Source organism: Ambystoma mexicanum, chromosome 8 (genome assembly GCF_040938575.1).
Source record: "Ambystoma mexicanum isolate Mex_15411 chromosome 8, UKY_AmexF1_1, whole genome shotgun sequence".
Lineage (NCBI taxonomy): Eukaryota > Metazoa > Chordata > Amphibia > Caudata > Ambystomatidae > Ambystoma > Ambystoma mexicanum.
The window spans coordinates 1,018,839,973-1,018,858,675 of NC_090929.1; the positions used below are offsets into that span (position 1 = coordinate 1,018,839,973).

At 45.3% G+C, this 18,703-nt stretch overlaps 1 long non-coding RNA gene across 1 annotated transcript in view; it reads left to right on the top strand.

Annotated features, from left to right (window-relative positions):
- Positions 1 to 18,703, top strand: part of LOC138472666 (uncharacterized) — a 458,156-nt gene that overhangs the window by 425,661 nt on the left and 13,792 nt on the right. The window lies entirely within an intron of this gene.

Genomic DNA, 18,703 nt, shown 5'->3' on the forward strand with positions numbered 1-18,703 from the left:
AACCACACCAGATTTTACTTTTTTGTGTAAAACTGAATGAACCCAAAGCAGGCTAAAGAAAGACTTACTGAGAGGTGGATCCAATGTAAAGTTATATTCTGAAGTGACTTGAAGGTTTATAACAAGACTGGCTGCGCTATGGAGTCAGCAGTTTAAGTTGCACTGGATTTAAAGACACTAAAATCGAAAATGTTTAGATTAAATGAGTGACCTATGTTTGGTGTCACATGCCTTTGTAACTGTTTAAATGTCATAGTTTTAAACTTAGAATCAGCCTTCTAGCTGCATATGTGAAAATATTTAGTTTTATTTGAATGCAGAAACTGGGGAACAGAAATGACAGCTTAAAGAGATTCCAATTTGCCTGGCAACTACCCCCATCAGGAGTGAAACTTGAGTCACAGCTGTGTTCCCAGGCCTAGCTGCCCTTTTGCTGCTCACACTAAGGATATGCCATCTATCTGATAATTGAATTACCTGTGCTCTGCAGGAGAGTGAACAATGCAACTCCCTTCACCCAGGCAGAGGGTTTATTGAGAGGATCATAAATGGCTTCCTCTTGAACAATGAGCCTCTCCTGACTCAGGCAAAGGTTTTATTACAGCAGTCGTAAAATGTAGCTTCCTCTTGGCAGAAGCTGGGAGGAGCACTGCCTGTGAGAGCAAGCTGGCTTGGCAGAACTGGATAAACCAGTATTTCTACCTTGTGCTGAGAGGAAACCACACCCCTTTGGAGCCAGAACATAACTTTAAAAAGATGGATCACTCATAGTACGGACATGTGAAAATTTTATAAATGACACCATAATTCTTGTGATTTTTCTGCCCACATTTTAAGAGGTTTTTCGACCCGGTGGCGTGTTCAGGGGGGTTTTAGCGGAAAAGAGGATATTACTCAAAATGTATGCATGTTAAAAATCTGAAACTTCATCAGTTAATGTCCATACTCCCTGCACACATGTATGTAAAGTTGGGTCAATGTCAGAAAGTGAAAAATCAGTTAAAAAGTCAATTATGTGCCATTTCTGAATGCAAGCTCTTAGAAACAGCAGATTTGGACAGAGACATGGCTAAATTCAGCCACACCATGTATATGTAATTTCAAGCAACTGTGTAACTGTGAAATATGTCTTTTATTATCAAATATAGAATGTGTGCAATCTGACAGAGGAGTGTCCTATCTGCAAGCCATAAAATGACATCCCTCTGACTCACAGTTCATTCCCCAATCAAATGATAAATGGAAGTTTGACCAATTAGAAGCTGAGAGAGAGGTAGGGTCAGTGATGCTAGAACACACCCACATTCTAAACACATAAAAGCAGACAGACAGGACAGATAGGGACCTTCAATTCCATCTGCAGCGGGACGCTCTGCCGGAAAAATCCATACGTTACCTCCATCAAACCTCCAGAGAGCCAAACTAGAGACTTCAATCTATCCAGAACTAAGAGACCAGACCAGAGAGAAAGCAGTGCTGTACCCAGAGTGACCCAGATCACTGTGAAGTGCAGAGACCAGAGGCGAGTTTAAAACCCTGACCAGATCCGTGACGAGGCCCATTTCACTCAAGAATATAGTGTGAGTACCTAGAAAACTGTGCAGAACCAATCTCCTAGTTAAAATAATATAATTCAATCCTATTTTAATCTAAGTAGAACTGTCTCCTAACTGTCACCTGTCATTTGTAAAGCTGTCACTTGTCATTTCCTAGTTGCAAGCTGCACTTGTCTTTTTGAACTTTAAAATTTCAAATCTGAAAAACGACCTTCACAAAATCGCTCATATCTCCGCAACCGTTTGTGCTAGAGACTTGCAATAACTTTCATCTGAAAGTTCAGAATCGTGGCTTTCCTACGAACCTAGAACCGCATTCCTACCCCTTATAGTTTTACCGCAATCGCGGAACACGCATCCGCGAATTTTACCGCGATTTGCACATTTATTCACATGTAAAAACTGCTGCTGCTTGCCTTCCATTTGCCAGAAATTCGTTTAACCTGCTAACTATCCCTGCATCATTGCTAGTGTGAGCCTGGACTAATATTAACTAGCTATCACTCACCCTGAACCTCTGAAAGGGAATTAAAAGCATTTCCAGCATACTTCTCATCCATTGCTAGCACATATAAAAGCATTTGGGCCTGTGTTTTCAAAACTCCTATCTGTTTTCTTTAAGCTTGCTGGGGTGAACTGAATTACATTGAATTGCATTTCTGAGAATTGTGTGCCTTCCTTCCACTTCCTTGCATCAAGGGGGGGAGGGGATTGCCAGAGAAAAGTGATTACATTGTTTTGTTGAAATCATATTGAGTATTTTTATACTGCATTTCATTCATTCAACCTTGCATCCATTTGAACTCTATAAAGCATTTTGTACCACCTTCTTCTTTTGTTCCTATTCACCTGTGTGCTACCTTATCCATTTCATGTCAACTCCTTATTGATTATAGAGAAGCGTGTTAGTGCCAGATTCTCCGTTGTTGATCTTTATCATATCAGATTAAGTGTGATATTCAATTATTAATTTATTATAAAGTGTGATCTATATATCTATTGTTTAAATTATCAAATAAACCTTTTAAACTTGCAAAACAGAACTACTTCTTGGCTCAGTGGGGTCAGGGGGATTCCAAGAGAGGGGTGTTATATAGGGGTAGTCATCCAGAACGCATGAACTGGACATAAAGATATATCAATAAGGGTTTTCATTCAGTATTCTAGACTAGGCGTTAACTTAGCTGTAGTGCTGAATTGAATCCTCTTACAATTGTCTCTGCCGTGCCTGCTTGTTCTTCAAACAAATCGTCATCAGTGACGTCAGTCACTCGATATCCTTCTTCAATAGCATTTATTGCGCACCATTGACTGCCTTCATCATCGTAACCGTCAACCAAGACCACTTTCCCTCGCACTGCAGCTGTGTGTATCATCAAGGGAAATACTTGTCCCTCCTCCTCATGCATCGGCATTCTTGGTCTGAATAAGAACTCATCAGGGGTTCTCATAATTTTATCTGCAAGGCCTGGCAATCCCGCCATAATCACTCGCATGCCATATGCGTACATTTCTGGCTCTAATGGTATGGCCCTCATGGCTATGTGTCCTGAGTTTGCTCTAACCATTTCACATACATTTGAAAAGTGCATTCCTGTAGTGGAGCATACTATGCCCTCCTATGTGAACGAAATTGTCATGTTCAACTTTGTCATTAAGTCTCGACCCAAAATGTTCACTGGGGTCTGACGTGAATACAATAAAGGTACATTCATGTCGCACTCTCCTATGGAGACTGGGAGTGCGTCTGTAAAGGGAACTCGACTGTGAGCTCCTATAAAACTCTGAGTATCTATGGCCTCGCCGGACAAGGAAAACTTGCCTTCACGTATACATGAGCATGTCACACCCGTGTCAACTAGGAAGGAATGTTCTTTACCCCCTATAATGACATCCACCCGAGGTTCCCTTTGAGGGTCTGGTGTCACTGATACGATAGAGCACATCAGGGTTCCCAGTGAGCTGACCTAGTCCATTTAAAAATTTGGCCCACTGTGTACTTGCGAATTTCCCCCCTTCCCAATGTTATTTCTCCTTCCAGGGTTTGGAGTCTGCCCTATGCTCATCGTGTGTGACACTTGCAATGGTGCCTGTTGGGTTTGTCTTTGTGGAAAATTGCCCATGTTCTGAGGTTGCACTCCTTGTTGCGCTCCTGGCGCTTGTTGTTGCACCGTGTGATTCTGTGCAATGCCCTGTTATAAAACTGCAAGTGGATTTGCCATGCCTGCTCCCATTTCTTGGCCGCTCTGTATCATGCCTTGATTTCTGCATGTGCGCGCCAAGTGCCCTGTCATTCTACATAGCCAACATACTAGCGATGGTCGTATTACTTGCCCATTCGACATATCCGGGTTTCCATTTTGCATGTTTTGGAAGCCTCCTTGATTACTTTGGAAACCTCCCTGATTGCTCTGCCATCCTCTTCCCCTAAATCCTGTTCCCTGTGGGTAAAACCCTACGTTACTCTGATTATTCTGTTGTGGACTAGCCACCTGCTGCATGTTTTGTTCATCTGCACTAGTTAGCATGGCTCCCTCAAGAGCATACTTTGATAATTTCTTCTGCACCAATTTTGCTTCCTCACCCTTTCAAGTTGCTTCCTTTTTTCGATTCTTTTCCTGCAGCAGTCTACAATAATGTGAGATAGTCAACTGTATTTCAGCCCAAGGTTTCGCCTCAACTCCTACCAATTTCTTGAGTTGTTTCTGCACTGGTTCTGTCAAGCCTTGGCACAATACATGGTAAAACACAGGTATTGATTTCGTCCAAGATTCATGCGTTTCGAGCACCCATGCGTCTTGGAAATTCTGTATATAATTAACGGATCCTCAGAATCCTTCATTTTTTGAGTCATTATAGCTCCCATATCGGAAGTATCTGGGAAAAGTACACATAGCACTTTCCAGACTGCAGCTCTACAGTTGTTAAATGGCACTCCGTCATGCACAGTAATAATTGTGGTTATGCCAGGGTAGCCTGCTCGTGCCCACACATCGTCTGCTCTCTCACCAAGTATGGCCTTTAGGAGATCCTTAATGTCTCCTATAGCTAACGTGTTTCCTCCTGTCATTTTTTTGAACTCATGTACCCATTTTCCCTTTCCCGATGTCAGCATTGGAAGCTTGTTTTTCAAGTTTTCTCAATCCATGTGTGGCCATGGAATATATTGTTGTCTTACTCCCCCCTTCTCTAGTAGTGGAAATTGGAATGTGTAGCCCTCTTCCTCTTTTCTCATTGTCCTCCTGTCTATTGCAGGGGTAATATTCCTGCATCACCATCTACCTGGCAATGTCCTTAGTCTGTCTACCTAGGGCGGTGAAGACACCCCCCTCTGACCATGAGGTACTCCTTCATGACGGTCAGACTGCGTGGCTGACTCTGATGACCTTGGGAGTCGTCTCTCGCTTTGTCCCTTTTTCTCTTTCTCCTCGCACTCCTCCCTTTTCGAAGTCAGACATTGTCTGTCCCCAACTAGTGCGACTTTTAGTATCCTCCTTGTTCCTACTTATTTCTAGCCTATCCATGGATAAGTCTCTATTTACACTACTTTGGGAGACATCCTCAGTATCGTACAGCTGAGTGCTCTCCAGGCGCTCATCCTCCCCCCTCTCCTTGGGGTATTTGTTCTACCCCCATTTCATCATATATTTGATTGATCGTTTCTCCGATGCTTCTGGTGTCAAAGCCATCTTCAATATTTGCCTTAGACGTACCTGGTACTGAATCATACGCAGGAAAGAATTCTTCAATGTCTTCCCAGTCTACAACTGGATCAGGTTTTTTAACTTCCCTCTTCAAATATTCAAGATCGCGTGCTCTCTGTCTTCGCTTACGTTCGATATCGTCATCAAATTCTTTGCACTTCCTCGCCTCTTCTCTGACCCTATCTTCTTCCTTTCTCTTTGCATTTCTACGTTCATCTCCCCTTCGCATTTCCTCATCTCTTCGTCTCCTTATCCTTTTCTCAGGCATCCTTTGCTCCTTTTCTAACCTTTGCTGTTTCTGTATGTTAGGATCGTAGACTGCTCTTGCGTTGCAATCGCGCTGTTTTTCTTGCTCTTAGCGATATAGCCGTTCTCGCCTTTGTCTGTCTTTCCTTCTTATCCTTTCGTCTCTTAACTCTTTTTCTTTCCCCTTTCTCTGTGTCTCATCTAACCTCTCCCTTTGTCTTGCATCATCAATGCCTTTACCATAGAATTTCAATAAAATTTGTGCACCCATCCATTTGTCTTTTGCGACTGCTATCTCATCAGTTTTGTCTTCGCTCCCTTTCCATCTCTTCCCTTCTCTCTCCTTGTCGAGAGAGGTGCTTGTCTGTGCTTGATCTCTTCTTTGGTAATCGCGTCTCTCCTTGTCCCTTGGGACTGTGGAGGTAATATTCTTGTCCTTAACTCTCCCTTGATTCTCGTCACTACTATGTGTAGTTGACTCATATGCAGGGTTGCTGTACACCATGGCTGCTTTAAGTTCCCTCAATGGGTATAATCCCTTGACCTTACTTCCTTCAATTTTCGTTTTGGGCAGGGCAGGTGGCGCGGTAGGCATCTCACTCCCCTCTGTGCATACATTAAGTATCCAATCTGTTGGCGGCTCCTTCACCTTTACCTGTTCGTACATTTTCCACAACTCGAGAACAGCAAGGTGTTTTTCTAACTTCTTGTCTGTATATGTGGCATGCAAATATGTCGTCATATGTTGCAAGACAGCTTTAGATAATGACCCGTTTTGTGGCCAAGGCATAAACGTCTTGTGGGCAGTACCTTTAACCCACTCAGTGCTATATTTCTTTAGCTTATGTGTGTGTTTTAGCAATTGCTTACATAAGTGTGCTAATGGAGTTATGTCTTCCATGTTTAAATCTGTTCCCTTTCCTTTTATATAACACTTGTCAACGATTTCATGCAACTTCAACACTTCCAACAATATGAGCGAGCACCAAACACGGCAAGCTCCAATCCAAATTTTGCACAAAACATTTTTATATTACCGATTTGTTCCAAAAACATCAATTCATGTGCGATTCTATCTCCATTATTAAATCGCAAAATTTTTAAACCAGTTTTCTTAAATTTTTTTTTTTTTACATATGACGTCACAACAAAACATATAATACAGACGCTTCGCAGACTAGACGGACACCAGTTGGACACAGATATCTCTGCCTCTAATCATTACCACTTCATTGAGTGTAAACGTACCCCTGTCATGACGTCTTAAAACGTTGTGGTAGCCTAATCGTTCCCCATTATGTGGGACTCTGGGTAAACGTTTCTTCTAGCCACTATATTTAAAGCGTAGGAATAAGGTGAATCCTCTCACTTCTCGGGTGTCTGCCCCGGTAACTCCGGACCCTCGGGATCACCGCCTTTTGTTACCGCCTTCTTCAGCTTTTTGCCCTATCGGCTGCCTGTAGGAGTGGGAACGGAAATGTGGGAAAACGGGTCCGTTCAGGCCCTAACTGCAGTTTCTTGCTTACGCTACCATTGTCTACGGGGAGCTTCATGGTCTACTCAGCCGAATGACAAAGGACTCTTGATATTGCCGAAGACCCATGGTTACTTTATGTCGACGGCCAATGGGTGTCTTATTTTAATCAATAATCGATGGTCGATAAACCATCAAATCTCTGCTACCAAGTGTACTGGAGAGACCCCCGGCCGGCCCATAGAGTCTGGGTTTGCTTTACAGTAATTTAAGACAGGATAGCTGCACCTTGAGGTGGATGGGGGTGCAGTTATTCTTACTCCAACACCAATCAATAAGGACAACTCAGTGGTTTGGCAAAGGGGAGTCTGTTTAATGACAAGTACAAAAAACGGGGAAACATGGAAATCAACAGTGATGCGATAGCCCGTCTCGCTTCAACTCCCAAGAACTTCATACAAACAGTAACATTTATACCCAAAACTCGTCATCATTGACATGTAACACTCAAAAGTTAACATGCAATTCTATTGGTTGGGAAAAGGTAACTTCACTATAGGTACAATATCTGTATATGGTAACGGAGTGAGGGGATTGGATAAAAACTGTCAGGTGGGCGTCTAAGCCCTTCCTTCTAACATTACTCTTGTAGACGTCACTAAGAGTACGACGTCCCATTGGTTCTACTATCAATAGGACCCTAGATTATTTGGTCCATTGTGATTGGTTTGGCTTCAACCCTATGCATAAATCTCCACTTTACTTAGCAGCATGCAGAATGGTCAGCCAGGTGCAGGATGCCCCAAGATTCACCCAGCCTCCCTTCCATCAATCATTACTTTAGTGGCTATGTGTCAATTAGTTGGCTGTGGTCGGCCTCGAAACTGTATCTTCTTGTCAGAAGAAGTTATATCATCTCTGTCTGGGCGACAGCCAGGCGTAGGTGTGAACCCGTGCCTCTTTCTGCTCGGATGGTCATGTGCTGCTCACACCGTGAATCTGCCTAGTTTTCCTTCTATTTGCGAATTTAATTCTTGTTCGACTTGCCACTTGGCTCGGCCTCCTTATCTCGGCCTCCTTATCTCGGCCTCCCTGAGATAGGCTGTTCTGTTCTTAGGTTTCGATTCCGCGAAGCTACTGTTTGCTCCTTCTCTTGGTCTGACCTTGGCTCCCCAGGCACGAGTTGCTCTTGCTGAGTTTCCATTCAGCCATCTCTTCTCGTTTTAGCTGGAATACGAATCCTGTCCTGTTTGACCTGCAGTAAACTGAGTTAGTTCTGCTTTTGTGTAAAGTGGACTCGCACTTGTATAGTGTGCTTCGTTGAGGTAGATATGTATAGGTGGTGCTTGCTGCGGTCTATCTTCTACTAAGCATAGCAAGCCACACTGTTTTCTTAGCTTCTTGCGGTTCCAAGCATGTGTACAGGTGTTAGCTGGTTGAATATCTTTATCCTGTTTATGGCTTAAGTTTCTTTATTTTTCCACATCGTCTTTCCTTCTAAGTTAACGATATCCTTATTCATGGCGTTTTGCCTGTGTGTCATCTTTTGGTTGTCGTTTCTTTCTGTCTGGGCCCTCGTGACGTTACCATTCGTCTTCAATTAAGGCCTTTTGAGTTTCTTCCGGGACAGTATTTAAGCAATCTTTATTTCGTTTCCTTTGCTGGTAGGGTTTTCTCAATGGATACCTTACTGTCCATGGTTGTCTGGTTATTGGTACTTCAATAGGTTTTATTCTTCTGAAAGGCACTGGGCAGAGCCCTACTGCGGCTCTCTGCTGGTTTATTTGCTCATCATACGTCACATATCTCTATGTGAACACTTCTGCTACTTCAAAATGGGCTGTTGGAGTGCAGGCCTCACTTGGGACCTCCTCTACAGTGGCATTTGTTTCCATACTACGCCCTCTTTTATATGCCCTCCCCATGCAAATGTGCATCCCAAATATATGCCTAATCCAAACATACATATTGCAAACCATCCAGCAATATAATGCAGTTTACATAAAAACGAATAAGAACATTTAGACAGGATATCATACAAGTTACTTTTTCTAGTATAGATGGAATTAATAGAGCCTGTCAAATCCATCATAAAAACCACCTGAAAAAGAATTTTATTAAAAGACAAAATAAATGAGAGAGAGAGAGAGAGAGAGAGAAAGAAAGAGCGAGGATAAGATATAGTATGGGGGAACTGCGAGAGAGCACTCCCTGTGCAAATGTATTGCCTAGCAGTTTTTTGTAGTGTTTACGTAGGGATATTTGGTAGTATTCTTGTATTATATAAAACAAATGGGGCACATGGTCTGTTGAGGAGGTTTTAAGTGCTGTGAACATGGGGTATTTTACTGTTTTGGTGTAGTCCCTGGCTGGGGAGCTTTGTGGACATCAGAGAGGTGTACCCAGTAGTGTAGCTTCTTCCCTTTCACCGCAAGGGGAGGGAGTGGCATACATCACTTGGAAAGGGCCATTATATCTGGGTTGGAACCACCAGCCGACACAGTTTACAATGTAAATCCAGTCACCAGGGAACAACTGCAGAGGTGGTGATGTTACTGGCGTGTTTGTTGCAGTACCAGTTACTTACTGTGTCCTGGTAGGTGCCATCTGTTGGGAGCCACATTTTGTGGCTTTTGTTAGGGAGGACAAATAGCTGCTAAATTCCTCCCCCAAAATGGATGCTGCCCTGTGAGCATCTGATGCTCGTCTAACAGGAGACAGTGGTGTGTGCATGCAGCACCCTTTGACCACTTTGTGGGGTGATAAATGGTGGTCTTTGGAGGGCTGTGTTCGCAAGCTGAACAATGCAAGTGGTAAAGAGTGCACCCAGTTTTTCTTTAACGTGGTACACAGTTCCGACAGATGGCTTTTTACCATTGACCCCGTTGGCCTGGATTGGTAAATGGTGCACATCTAATGCTTGATGACCAGTAATGCTGAGACCTCCTTGAAGATGTTGTTGAAGAAGTGGGTTCTGTTATTTGACCTTAATACATTGCACAACCCCAATCGAGGGAAAACTTCCTGCACTCATAATTTAGCGGCACTCTTAGCGTTTGGATGTGCACAAGGTCCCGCCTCCACCCAGCGTGAGAAGAGACACATGATCACAATGAGATAACGAGGTCCATTGCACCTTTCCCCCATGTCTGCATAATCAAAATGCAGTTTTCAGAATGGCCCAGTAGGGCGGAGCAAGGTACCTCTGATAGTCCTTAATGTAAGACCAGTATTGTAGCTTTGACACGTAGTGCAACGTATGGCCATATTAGTTAGGTTCTGCTGTAGGTTAGGGACAAAATAGTCCTCCTGTATGTGTGCGGCAATGTGCTGTTTGGAAACGTGCTGTATGGTGTAATTGGTCAAATGCGACAAAGTAATAACTCATGTGGCATAACCACCTTTCCAGATATCTGTTGCCTCCATAATAGATTGTTCGGGGACTGTTTACACCCTCTTTTGACCCAAAGCTCTTTCTGTTCTTGTGGTGCTTGTCCCTGCAACTCGATCAACTCCGCAATAGGTAAAGCTTTGCAGGGTGTTTGCAGCTGTGCAGTGTTAGGAGTTAGCAAAGAGTAATCTGACACTTGTGGCATCTGGAGATAAACTGCCGCTTTCGGTACCGCATTTGTGGCAGCGTTACAGTGAGAGAACTCATCTGCGTTATTAGTGTGGGTGGCACATTTTACGACTGCCACTACAAATGGTTGGGATAGTGCATGAATGAGCTTGTCCAATAATGCAGCATGTTGGACTGGAGATCGGTCCGTTCTCCTGAATCCCCTCCTCTTCCACCATGCAAGACTTGCATGCACTGTGGTGGAGACATATGCTGAATCGGAGTAAATGGTCACATGGCACCCCTTGAGATGCTTGTAGTGCTTCAATAAGTACTGTGAGTTTGGCAGCTTGAGACAAAAAATACATTGGCAATCTTTTCTGTACTAGTGTTTCATATTCCTCATCCTCTAGATGGACCACTGCTGCACCAGTGTGACGTAAACCTGTGTCTTGGTCAATTGTTGCTGACCCATCAATGAAGAGAACCCCACCCCCCTCGAGTGGTTTGTCATGTGCTTATGGAATGTCATCTTCCTCTCCCTCAAAGGTTACACAGTCATGGTTGGCCAAGTCCTCATCAGGATACATTTATGTCAGAAAAGTGGCTGGGTTAACAGTTTTGCATCGTACAATATGAATGTTTGGGCTTCATAAAATAACCTTCTATGCAGTTTGCTGTTTGCTCAGTGTGGATTTGGAGTGTTTCAAAATGACAAAAACTGCATGCTCGACATAAAATGTTACGGAGCATCCCATAATGATAGTAGAACTCTTCCCAACGGTAAATGATGCAGCAGCAAGTGCCGGTTCACATGCAAATTGACCCTGCATCACTGAATCTAACATACCACTGTAATAGGCCAATGGCTTGTGGCCGATTGTGCTCTTCTGTGTGAGCACTGCAGTCATCAGTTGTCCGTTGGAGTGGGAAAATAAATAGAACTCTTGCATGTAATCTGGAGTCGCTTACACTGGTACATGGGGAGATGACCTGCTTAAGGTCATTGAAGTTAGTGAGCATGTCCTCTGTCCACACTATTTTGTTCTGCAAAAGGGGCCTTGTCTATGCTGCATAGTCAAGTATCCATGCCCTGCAGTAATTGCAGAACCCCAAGAACTTTTCCATTTCCTTCACTGTTTTGGGCTGCAGGGTAGTGCACAGCGGCAGCGCGATCAGGAATGATTCTCTTGCCATTTACAGCAATCAATTGACCTAAATGGAGCACTTCCTTAAGGCAATACTGTAGTTTGCCCTTATCAACTTCGTACTCCTTGCGGGCCAGGTGCCTAAAAAGTGTTATGGAGTCCTTCCTGCGCCGGTGCTCGCTGGCAAGGCACACCAGTAAATCATCAACATATTGAACAATGGTTCTAGGCACCTGGATATTGTCTAAATCAGCATGTAGTATTCTGTTAAAATGCTAGGGGACTTGCAGTACCCTTGAGGTAATCTTGTGTATTGAAAGTGCATACCCCCATGAGTAAAGGCGGTGAGGTATTGTGAATTGGGGTGCAAGGAAACAGAAAAGAAGGCATTTTTGAGATCCACCACGGTAAAGTGGGTCACCTCTTTGGGGATGTTACAAAGCATTGTCGCAGGGTTCGGGACCACTGGAAATTCTGCCTGTCATTAAGAGGGCGCAAATCCTGAATCATCCTCCAACTCCCCCCTTTTGCCTTCTTTATCGGGTGTATAGCCATGTTGCATGGTGAAGTAGATAGTACAATTATCCCCTGATTTAGTAGGGTGACGATAGTATCCTGTATCCCTACCTCTGCCTCACTTGACAAGGGACACCGCCTCACCCTGGGCAACAGTGCTCCTGGTTGAGTGTTATTCAAACCGGGGTCACTGCTTGCAAGAGCCCAACATTGTGGGTTTTTCTTGTCCAAAGCCTTTGAGGGACCTGCTCTAAAAACACAGGTTTGATCACCGGGTCGGAGCTTAGAAACCTCTGGGTATCAAGCACATTGTAATTGTAATTGGTTATTTATAAAGTCTGTCTGATTTAAGGGGGCAAGGCTATGAGAGCCATCAGAGGACACTGCACTTTTCGATACTGCAACATGATATCACAAGGAATAGAAATCGCTAATACAATCTCGCCAACATCTGGTCTATCCTCACACAAGTCTGCATCCGTCATTTCTCTAAGAGACATTGTTGGGTCAATACACAACACTGTGCGCCACTCGCACCCCTCTGAGTTGGTCCCAATTACAACAGTCCATTTAACTGACACCACCAGACCCTGCAAATCTAGTGACAGTATTGTTCCTGCCCCTAGTTCAGGGGTTACCACAGTCTGGAAAATGAAGTCGGACAGCACTCGCCAACAAGCCTTACCAATTTGTGGAACTTCCTTGAGAAGTGCTAAACAAACACATCGGGGTCCACAGGAATACCACAAACCACTGCCTCTCCTCCTTTTGCATGCATTATGACCATCTCTCTTATGGCACACATTCCTGGAGTGGCGCACACTATTCCTTGATCTGTAAAGGAAATGGTCATATTCAGTTTGCCTAGCAGGTCGCGCCCCAATAAATTTACCAGGGACCTCTCTGAGTACGCAGCATCATTCCTCCTATTTTTATATCAAGTTCCTTTGTGTAGGGAACTGTGGCGACAGCCCCAGAGAAGCCCTGCATGTCAAGAGTTTCACCTGATAATGGGAAGTTTCCCTCACTGATGCATGATTTATTGGCACCTGTGTCAACCATGAAGATGAATTGCTTGTCACCTATCTCATCACCCACCAAGGGTTCCTCATCGGGGTGGACTGTCATGGACAGGACTGTGCATGCAAGAGTTCTCTGTGAGCTGCCCTAGTCGAGGTATGGATTTGTATTTGTTCATTTGTAGAGTGCACCAAGCCCAGAGGCATGTGTTGGTGCCAGCAAACCTGAAAGGGTTGTTCCCCACCACGCTCACTCTTCGGTCGGTCGTTGGAATGTTACTCCTGTACATGGTATTCTGCTGGGGTACAAATGGTTGTGTCACTTGTGGATGTTTCACTTGCGCACCTGGGGGCTGAGGTGGTAACTGAGTGTATGCCTGGTGTATCTCATAGGGTATGGAGGTTGGCCTCAGTAGTTGTACTTGTGGTTGAGGATGGGGCAGTGGGCAGTAGTTGCTATATGGATTACATCCCACCCCCTGCCTGCTCCAACACTCCCTTGTGCAACGTCCCCACTTCCCACAACTTCACCATTGCGAGGTTCCATTCCTGCTCCCCGCGGTCCCATTCCCCCAAATTCCCCTCTTCTCCCTCTGAATCCACCCCTCCTGCGGTGCTGACTTCCTTGCTGGCACTTTGGGTAGGTGGGCTGAGGTCCACCTCCTTACTGTCCATGTCCTGGCCAAAATGCTGCTATCCAGACATCTGGAGGTGCCAGGGTCTGCCTCTGTTGGCACACTTGAAGATACTGCCCCTTCAGCTGCTATCTTAGCTAACTTTTTCTATACTCATTTTGCTTCAGCCTGCAGCTGCTAATCTGTTTCCTTCCCTCTCTCTCTCCGCTATCCTCTTACAATGGTGTATTATTATAGTTTGAATCTTGGCCCACCCTTTCGCGTTAATGCCCACAATTTTGTCGAGCACCTTTTGTACCTCATTGCTTAAACCCCTTTTGATATCGAAATAGAAAAGAGGAACTGATTGGTCACACTGGTCCCCCGTCTCTGCACACTACATCTCCTGAACCTTAATAATGTATTGTGCGGGGTCCTCATCGTCCCCCATGGTATACTGCATGATGGACTGCAGGTCTGGAGTATCGGGTACATTTGCCGCAGCGCATCCCACACCTCCGTCTTGATATTGTTAAAGGGCGCGCCATCGTGTGCGTCATCATCGAGCTTTAATCCTGGATATCCTGCTTTAACCCACATGTCTCCAGCTTGGTCCCCCACTATTGCAACAAGCAAACTTTTCATTTCCCCCACAGCCAAGCGACTGCCCACTGTCTGTTTTTTGAAGGCATAGATCAATTTTCCGGCCCTGGAAGTACGGGGTTGGGAGCAGCTTAACCTGATTATTCGTATCCATTTGCGTCCAAGGGACATAGTGCGTCCTACATAGGCCTTCGTGCAACAATGGCATCTGGGTACCTGTACTCCTCCCTTCTTTTCATACAACATGTCCTTTTTTCCTTGCTACTGCCACCTGGCCAGAATTGTTCCTTAACTGTGGTCCCCACAGACTTTCAACCTGTAGTGTGACCTCCGGTGTTTGCCCATCCCCTTCATCATCCTCAATCTCATCCACTGTATCTCATTCATTGTCCTTTAACTCTCGGTTTGCACCCCTGTCAGACCTTACTGTCCTGTACCCCATGCATCCTGCTTACCTGTCGCCACCCCCCTCCTTCTCAATGTACACATCTTTTATTGCCGAACTGTCTAATCTGAACAAAATATCTCCTGCCCTCTATTCATCTAACCCATCTCCTCCTTTCCTCACCCTTCCTGTGACACCCTCAATCTAGCCAATTCTACCGATGTAGCCTCCAATACCTCTTCTAACTCCTTCTGTACCTTACTGTCTTGGGGCGGGATGGCACGCAGTGTTGTTCGTAGGGAGGTGGGGCAGTAGCCAGGGCAGGCACATATGTCGGGTTTGTGTATCCCATGGCTGGGCAAGTGGTGAGTGGGTAAATCCCTGTATGCAGGAGCGCATCTTTGTTCTCCTATGTTGTCTCAGATGTTACATTTTTGGCTTCTCCTTCTGTGGGTGGAGCCACCCCTTCATCAGGATCCTCCACATCCTCTATCATCTTCCACAGATTTAGTATCTCCTTTCTCTTCTGAAGCTGTTTACCTTTATATTTAGCAGTTAAGAACATGCTCATGTGATCTAATATCCCTCTATTGTGGGTGCCCTGCTCCAGCCAGGAGCAGGGCATCCCCCAGCGCCTCGTGTCTCTACCACCCATTGTTTGTGATACTTCTCAATGTTGTCTCTGTATAAGGGTAATGCAATATACATGTACTCCAGCGGCGTCCTCCCTCACATCTTAGTAATTTGCACGTCTAAAACCCTAACTTTTACAATAACCTGCTGCGCACACTTTTATCACAAAAGTCACTACCAGTCCACCATTCCTGCCTCCCCGTCGCCCCCTGTAAACAATTGCCCCTTCCCCTTTTCACACACATACCCACTATCACGCTGCACACCCACAAAACTAAGGGCCTCATTACACGGTAGGCGGTAAGGGTTTATCAGTATTTTACCGGTACCGGTAAATCCTTACCGCCTTACTACGAGGTCCCTTTGCGGGTTGGGGAATTTAACGCCTGCTTTTTGCAGGCGTTAAAAACCAACCCGCAAAGGGACCCAGGGAGCTCATTACGGTACCGCAATTTGCGGTGCCGTAATTAGCGCCTTCCCCGTTCCCATTATGCCCGATGGGGCAAAAATGGGAATGGGGAAGGGCAATGGTGGAAGGGGGAATTACCGCCCCGCCAACCTTGGAATGGGGCGGTAATTCCCCTTACCACCAAGGCGGTGCCGGTATTTTACCGGCATGAACCATGGGGCTAATAGCGCCATGGTTCTCCGCCTACCGTGTAATGAGGCCCTAAATATCAACACTGGCCCACCTCTGGCCACCACCTTTTACACAAAAATCATAATACACTAAAACAACAACTGCTACTTCCACTGAGCCATTTAATTATATGGGGCTCCCACTTTTTTGCCTCCTTATCACAAAACAAATGGCGCCATCATCTTCCCACACTCGGAAAGGCTCCCTACACTCCTGCTTTTCCTCTGTAAAATCCTCTTAAATTACCAAAAAAATAATAAAAACTAGATCTCACCACTTGGCCTTACCACACTCCTCCTTCACTCATGCATACCACACTCACCCACTCACCCTACCCTCGTTGTTATCCTTCGCAAGAGGTGTATTCACATCTGTGTGTTCACCCGAGCTCCTCCATCACAGGGTCCCAATAACGGCCTGCACCCTCCAGGAGCTGTGCTCTGCTCCAAAGCACAGACAGGAATTCTGTGAAAATGGCTTCTGCACACCTTGGTGGTTTGTGCGCTTGGGACTGGTCGCTGCATGTGGGTGCAGCCCCTTCAGAGATGAGGCCTGGAAACCTCTGTCATCGCAGGGGTTGCTGGGATCACATCGGGGTCACCAAATGTAGGAAAGCCCCAGACACTCACACCAGAAAAAATACAACCCACTAGGAAAAAAAGGCCCAGTATACCTCTTGCAAGGATAACCATGTTTATTTCCATACATAAATGGAAAGCGCCAACAAAAAACTCTGCTGCCGTGGAATGCTCTGGCAATATCTGCATGAGCAGCACATTAAAAAGGTACACAGCATCATCAGTGACATCATTACTTACAGCAAATACCCGCACAGCTGGTTGGTGAGAACCTACACATAGGTGGCCTGCTCCATAGGGGATGCCAGGCCATTGGTCCCAGCCCCTTCCGTCCATCTTCTTCCACGTGTGCGATGCTGAATTCGTCATCGGTCACAAGCTGGATAATTGGCAATTATTTGAGAAGTAAACAACACATCTCTATTTATGTAGCAGTACACATGGTACGAGCAGAAATGGGTCCGAGGGGAAAGCCGAGGTCATACTAATTCACACACTTCACTCGCTACCAGACAGGTCGGCACCTCTTTATGGTCTTCCTCCCTCATTCTGGCCCATAACTTCATCCCTCCCTGAACTTCGCAGCACAAATCATGTGACCTAGAAGTGAAGGCAGGAAGGCCCTGCTTTCTGATCTTTTTTGATCGATCAGGGGTCCAACAGGTTTATGATCAGTGGTCTGGAACTGGCTGGTGGCTTGAATTCAGAGGTCCTGAAGCTGGGCATGTGGGTGCTATAACTTAGAATTGGGATTGGTGGGGCTCAGAGGCCCTCCTTCTCGTGGGATGGTATCGTACAAAGACGCTAAGCCCTCCTCCCATGGCCTTGCAGGGCACATTCTTCTCAGGGCGCGAAGGTTGGCAAGGCTTTAGGATAATGAAGGGTTTATGGTTCTATGTAGCTCTGGCCTTTTTCATCGGTGCCCGGATACAACCTATTCCTTGCTCATGTTCGTGGGCTAGGCCTGGGATGCTGACTGCCGTGCTGCGTTTAAGCTTTGTGCTACAGTATGGCTGCTAATATCTAAGATGGCTGCTATTTCTGCATGTGCACTGCATCTATGAAGCATGCAATAATGCAATTGTGTAGAAGTCTTTAAGGGCACCCCCTGCCCCTGGTCTCTTACAGTACCTGTGACGGCCTTTGCCTTATTCCGAAGCGCTTGAGGGTGCAGGAAGATTGTGTCCCCTTCCCAACAGGGTACTGGCTAGTGTCACTTTCAATGTGGGTGTGACTAGTTGATGGGTGTAGTATATAAGGGGGAAAGTAGAAAAGGGAGTAGGTTAGTGATTAGTGCAAACAATAAAGGGCACACCAAAATTGAATGTGTAAATATTGGAAATGTACATTTAGTGATTTGCTTAGCTGTGATTTGTAATTGATAAGAGTTGTCAAAGGCCTAAATAAATATAACTGTATTTAGTACATTCTGCCTAACTCGTGTTATTAAGAGTGCTCTGTGTGTGCTTAATGGCACCCTTCACCGCTCTCACACTGCCCAAGTCTAATCCTTACTGCTCAGTCACCCAACCTTGATAGGGATTGGCTAGACAGTGCCCTTCCCTGTTCACCAGAACAGGCTGGCCTCTCAGAATCTGCCCACAGGACTGCTTCCGAAAATCCATCTCAACATGAACCACTTGTGGATGCATTTTACCGAAGCAGCCACACTAGAAAGAATAATACAATCTATTTGAGTCTTCCCGTTAGATTCCTCCCACTGCTAAGTGCGGTAAGGATAGCTGCTATCATTACCCAACTTATTCAGTTTATCGACCTCGGAAGGATGAAGTGCTGAGTTGCAAATGGGCAAGTTTCGAGCTCGCCCCATTTAAGCGAGCACTTGACGCTATCCCCTGGTTGCAATATTGCTGGGCAATAGTGCCCCAGATTACTCTACATTGCTGATAAACTGTGCATTGTCTTTTCGGAGGGTGCAAAGCCCCCAAGAAGCTGTATGAATAGGTGCATGCATGTTGCTTGTATGTACTCGCGTTTTGCTTCCGCTGACTTGCCTCTCCATCTGCT